Source organism: Larus michahellis, chromosome 1, assembly GCF_964199755.1.
Source record: "Larus michahellis chromosome 1, bLarMic1.1, whole genome shotgun sequence".
NCBI classification, from domain to species: Eukaryota; Metazoa; Chordata; class Aves; order Charadriiformes; family Laridae; genus Larus; species Larus michahellis.
Genome location: NC_133896.1, coordinates 191,333,322 through 191,339,676, shown reverse-complemented (window position 1 = coordinate 191,339,676; position 6,355 = coordinate 191,333,322).

The window sequence follows — 6,355 nt, the reverse complement described above, 5'->3', positions numbered from 1 at the left end:
TTGGTCTCTCACAACTGACTACTACGAGCTGTTGGTCCAGTGTGCTAAATTGGGCTTGTGGGTATGCTTGGAATTGCTTTTGTTCAATGGCCTTGAATGGTTTTGCAGAGATAACTAGTTTGAATAGATTTGTTAAGCATTGAATAACTTAGAAAATATAATTAATTTCTAGAATGTGGATTTGCTTCTAGACTTGTTTTTTTACTTTTAAAATCTGTGTGGAATGATGATGTTCCAGGTTCATAAGGAGGTGGTTGGTTTTTTTTTTTTAAACATACTAGCCTAATTCTTTCTAAATCAGAGGGAGGAACAATAAGACAGAAGTGACTTGACGTTGCCGAAAATGACAAATGGAAATGGTCATTTGGTAAACATACAGGACTAGGATGGAGGCAAAACTAGGTCCTGCTGTTAGTCCAGTATTTCCTTATTCCCTATTTGAACTGTTAAATGTAGTTGAGTATGGGAAAGGCAGCCAAGGCAAAGTCATTTCCATCTTTGAGAAGAATGTAAAATACTGACATTCTCAGTAATGCATTCACAAGTAACAGACTTGACACAAAGCAGTGTTTTGCCATTAGGGTAATTCTATAGCCCGTAGTATTCCTTTAACCAAGGATGAATAATAGGTGTGGGATAGGAAGGTGGCTGCACACAATTTCCTGACCAGAGTTTTCAGAATCACTCTGAATGCTAAAATAACCATCTGTTGAGCGGAAGATAGTTGCATTAAGTTATTTCAGCAATGCTCATGGCTTTGTAATCTGAATACTTCCTAACTGGGAAAAATTGAATTTCCCTTTGGAAACAGCAGTGTGTAAGGAGTTGAATATGGTGTCACAGATAGAGTGGGAGGCATCGGGGGAGCGTGAACAGGAATAGAAGGACTGTGACCAGGATGGCCTGTATAGGTGGGGTACATAGGTGGCAGGCATGCCTTTTTCCAAAGTTAGGGGTCTGGAAATATTATTTCTTGTTATTTCACTTGATGGAGAAACAGAATTAATGATCGACTGATTTGTGTTAAGTATCTTGAAACTAAGTAGGCATATGAAGATTGCTTTAATTAATAGGGTACTAGAGTGCTGTGGGATCTTTTAATTATGTGTATGTTTTAATTGTTCTTCAGACTGTTTTGCCTAGATCAAAGTATGTTGCAACCAAGGAATGTTCACAGAATCATAGAATCTTCATGGTTGGAAAGGACCTTTGAGATCGAGTCCAACCATACAACCATACACCATGTTAATCCATTTGGTGTGTAGTTGATAATTTAAAGGCCCAAAGCTGATGTAGCAACTATCTGAATCTACTTAAAGCCTTAAAAACAGCCTCCTTACCCATAGTGTATTGCAGTATTAATAATCAAAGATGTGTAAGAATGGAAACTTACTAAAATTAGTCTATACAACCAAAAGCAAAATTTCTAACAAAGTAAACAAAACATGAAAAATGTCTAAACATCTTCTTACAGATAAGAGCTTCAAAGGAGCCTGATTTTTAATGGCAGTAAAAGGAGTTTGTATTAGATGACTTGCTGCCTTTTGATGCAGCTGTTATCAATGCAGAGTTTTGTAATTGTTTTGAGATCTCATAAAAGCAAATGCCTTTTGTAAGAATAGTGTAACCACTGCCAACCTTCAAATTCAGAAATTAGCTGTTCTTGTGTTCCACAGCTACCTCAAGTGTTAGACTTCTGGCACGTTGTGGCCAATGTGCTTGAAGACAGCTCTGGTTGACATTGAGGGTGAATCTTATTCCAGAAGTATTCAGAAAGATTAAGTCTCATATTTTTTTATTTTTTTAATGTGTTAACTACTGAACCACTTTAATGTAATAAACCACTTTCTACTGTGATACTTAAGTGAAATAATTGACCTTCATGGAAAAAAAGACAATAGGATTCTAAGTAGTATTAATATAGATACTGTCGGTGGACGTATTCAGATATGGTTGGAACAATTCTTCTGCTGGAATGTTGAACAACTTAAAAGCAAAGTAAAAAATGAAGCTCTGAAGGAGCTGGGGATAAAACAATTTCAAATTACTAGTAGGTCTAATGCATTTAATGTGGGGAAGGCCTATATAGTAACCACTTGAAGAATTCTCCGCAGCAAGGACAAAAACTCTGGTTTCATGAAGGTGAAGCTGCTAAACTTCAATTAGCTTCTTACTTTGTGCAGATGAAAGAGTAGCCCTGGTTTTGATGGAAGCTTAATTTCAAGTTAGTAGTACTATTTTAAAAGAAATATTTAACATCAAATATCAACCTGATGTGAACAAAAGAGAAGGTGTACGTAGGATGTGCATGAAGCAAGAGCTCCTCTTTGAGCGGTGCAGGGACTGTAGGCTGAAGGTAGTGAACTGCCACTGTTTTGTAGTGGGGAACCCGTGCCTTGGTGTACCAAGGCTTGCTTCTAAATCATCATGTCAGTCTACCTGATTAACGTCTTGGCCTGACTATCACCGCGGGTGGTATCTTTAATATCTGCTATATCCCAATCATGGGAAGCTGGAACAGGCTGTGTGGTGGAGTCTCCTTCTCTGGAGACATTCAAAACCCGCCTGGACGCGTTCCTGTGCAACCTGCTCTGGGTGACCCTGCTCTGGCAGGGGGGTTGGGCTAGATGATCTCCAGAGGTCCCTTCCAGCCCCTACCATTCTGTGATTCTGTGAAGCTGCAGTGTAAGAAAATTTCTGTACTGACTGGTTTTTCATGAAAGATGTGTCATAAGGTTTTCATCTTGTGAGAAGGGGTAGGGAAGAGAAAACAGCGCAGCTCGACCTCCCTAGTGAACAGAGACTGGGGCTAAGGGGAAGGAGGAGACATCAACTATCTGTTCTTCCCAGCAAGTTACCTGGCAATCAGTTGAAGAAGGAAGAAACAGGAGAAGAGTTTATTACTAGGTTTAATTTGAAGCTTTGCTGTTCTAGCCAGTCTGGATAGACATTGGCAGCCCTGGTGTGTATTTGCTGCAAAACTTTTGATATGAACTGTAAATGGCGCTGAAATTCAGTTACTGCTGTTCTACATGACAGGGACTGACTGCGTGGGTCAGGTAAAACGTTCACCTAGTAGGGGATATCTGGGAAAGGTATTAGATCTGGATAAACAATAATGGTGCCTCACAAATATACTCTCCCGGTCAGCAGTGATTTGGGATTTGGAGTATTGTGAGTCAGAGGTAGACACAACTGAGGCAGAACTATTCAAAACTGGCAGTGGCTGCGCCCTGGAGTTCCTGTGCCGCAGGTGAGCTTTAGCACATCAAGTGCATTTAGTATCATTTGAAGTAAATAGCTGAAACACCCTGCAAACTAAACTACATTTTTTTTTTTTAGTCAATTGAAATAATTAGTTTTATAAGATGGTATGTCATAATTAAGCAATCCTTGAAATTTAATGAAAGATTTTCCTCAAGTATGTGTTAAAGTGCAAGAAACCTGATGAAGGGGTTATGCACACAGGTGTTCGGCTGCTTGGTTTGTGGTCTTTTTTCCTCTCCCATTTACAACCAGTGACAATCTACTCCATAAGCAGGGAATGATGAGGCAGTCAGGTGTTCCCCCCCCCCCCGAACAGGGAACAGAGGAATAAAGTCACTCAGGTGTTGTGAACAATATGAGACCAGTAAACATTTCTGCTCAGAAAAATAAAATCTAAAAGACAGCCCTTACTGAGAATTGATTTCTTGACAAAGAGGTTTTTTTTGTTTTTTGTCTTTGTTGGTTTCTTTTTTTTTTTTTTTTTAACCTGACTCCAAATTTCATGTGTTAAAGTACAAGAACCTCTAGAGATGCCTACAGAGAGAGAGGGAATGGTGTGTGATGGGGGTAGTTTATTCCTAACACAAAGTTGTGGTCGTTTGTGTCCGCAGGGCAGATAATTTCTGGAATGCTGTCTTTGGTTTCACAGGCAGTAATTAGCTCCCCGGTTCTAGGAAAGCAGAAGTCCAAAGTGCAGGAACAGAGCCTGAGGTGTTGTGTATTAGACTTCCCAGCATTTCTGGTAATTCAGTTTCCTTAAGGGAAATTCAGTAAGGTGGGGTTTTGTTTAGTTGGGTTTTTTTTTTCACCCCTCACTTTCTTCTGAACTTTTATCATGCTCTGGTCTCCATCTGCAGTGAAGTTCAAAAAACACTGTGAGGGGCCTTGTCTGTGTTCTTGTTTCCTGCAGTTTCTGTCTCCTGCTGTAGCTTCTGCTGCCGCCTGAACTCTTCAGCAGCCTGTCCTTTCCTTCGCGATGATGGCTGATTCCTGCCAGTGTCGAGGGGCAACACCTGGAGGGAAATGAGAAGGGATCTGAGTGGGTACGGCCTGAGCAAAAGACTTCACTGCAAATAATGTGAAACTACTATTTATTGTTTTTATACTTCACCCAGATTCTGAGAGGCCGAGCATGCCGGTGGTCTTGTATGTATAGCTGTGTGTATATACGTGCATGTGTGTCTATGTATGTATGTATAAACATATTGAGAGTGAGATTAATATATATGAGTTTGGGAACAGTGTTTATCAGTTTACTGCGGTACAAAGTACACTGTATTAATGGTAAGTGTTCTCATTATTCATGGCCCATTTAAGCAGAAAAGCTGTATTGGTTGGGGGAAGGAGCCAGTATTGCTGCTTGTTTTGAGCATCTCCTAAGGGAGGGGGAAGGTGATGTACTGTTGCACTAAGCATCTCTCTGCTACTGCTAATTTTGTTACCCATTTAAGCGCTGCTCGCAGAAGGTCTGTGTCACCAGAGCTGTTGGTAGCTTTGGGCCTGAGCCACGCACTCAGCACCTGGGAAGTTCAGGCTGTGGAGAGAATGGAGTTGTGTTCATTGGGAAGTAGCACCATACCTGAGGGGACACGACCAGGACTTGGGGGTCCTCAGTTCTGTGAGCTATCAGTGAGAAAGCTCTTTTCTCTTCTTTTTCCACGCTTTTTTCGTTTCTTCCACTAGGCAACTTCATATCTGCCCACTGAAAAGAGCCGTACGATATATTGGATGTGAGCTGGTCTTGTGGCTTGTCTGGGTTTAATTGCTGCAGCTGAGCAGGTGAACAGCATTCGTGGTCCTTGCAAAGTTGGCTGATGGTAAAAAGCCCAAAGCTGCTTCCTAGCCAGCAATCTTCTGCAGCAGTTTTCAGTCTTTACTGGCTACTTTTGCCTTTTCTCTGAACTAATGATCTAGCTTGTTCAATAGCAAGTTGAATAGCATGAGAACAGCAAGTACGCTTCTAATGTTTTCCTTATATTCACTATATTTCCTTATATTCACTTTTAATTTACCATGATCCCAAAGGCAAGCAAGCTGCAGTGTTCCTATTTGTGATCCTGAACAGCTTGCGGTGTTGTCCTCACACTACAAAGGACAAAAAAAGAAGAGAAGAGGACAAATGTAGTGAAAATTGCATCTGTGGGGTACTGGATGGTGTCCTCATTGCTGCCACAAGACTGATGTACCCTTCACGCTCCTGATCTCCCCAGCACGTCCTCAACCTGTCCTTGCCATGGCAGGTCTACTTGTGTCTGCAGTGATCAGACATGATTACCTCCGACACCTGCTGTTTCTTTTCCTCTGGGAGCAGTTGTGGCCATGGCCTCTTATCGGATCGGGTCCTTCGAATGCCAAATCACTTGGAGCAAATCCATTTCAAAGAAAATGGATGTAAAGCAGCTCCTGTGCTTGGTGCTCTTGGAAAGAAACTAATGCCAGTACAGCACAGTTCTCTGTCAGACACTCTTCCTGACATCTTGATGCTACCCTTTAAAGAAAACTAAGGAAAGCCTCCCTATTCCCCCCTGCTCCATTAAAAAACCAGACTTTTTCACTACGTAGTACTGTTTTCTGGTGTTTGTTCCTTGCATCTAGAGCACCTTAGCTGCATGTTCTGTGTGTTTTAAGCCAACTTACTCCTTTTCTTGTCCTTTAACTTCTCTGCTGCTTCTTGTGAGCTTGCTTATACACATCCGCCGTGTTGCTTTGCTGGTTGATTGTTTCCCCCCCGACAACTGTCTGTCAAGCAATGTTTTCATACACTGAGTCTACTACAAGTAACGCTATAATCCCACTTCCCTAATCAATGTATCATTTGCCATTTAGGGAAGCCTCGTGTACATATTCTTAGGTAGTACCTAACTTACTGTTGTCTTGTGCAATGGGTTTTTTAATCTAAAATTCCCAGCTCTCAAGATATGCTGGTTCTGGCTGGGATGGAGTTAACTTTCTTCAAAGTAGCCCATGTAATGCTGTGCTTTGGATTTGTGAATAATCCATTCTCCATGTTTGTGGCAGGTAGGATGAGGAGCGCTAGGCTTAAACAGTAACTTCTTTGGTTGTGCGTAGATGCTAGGAAGAGCTTTTA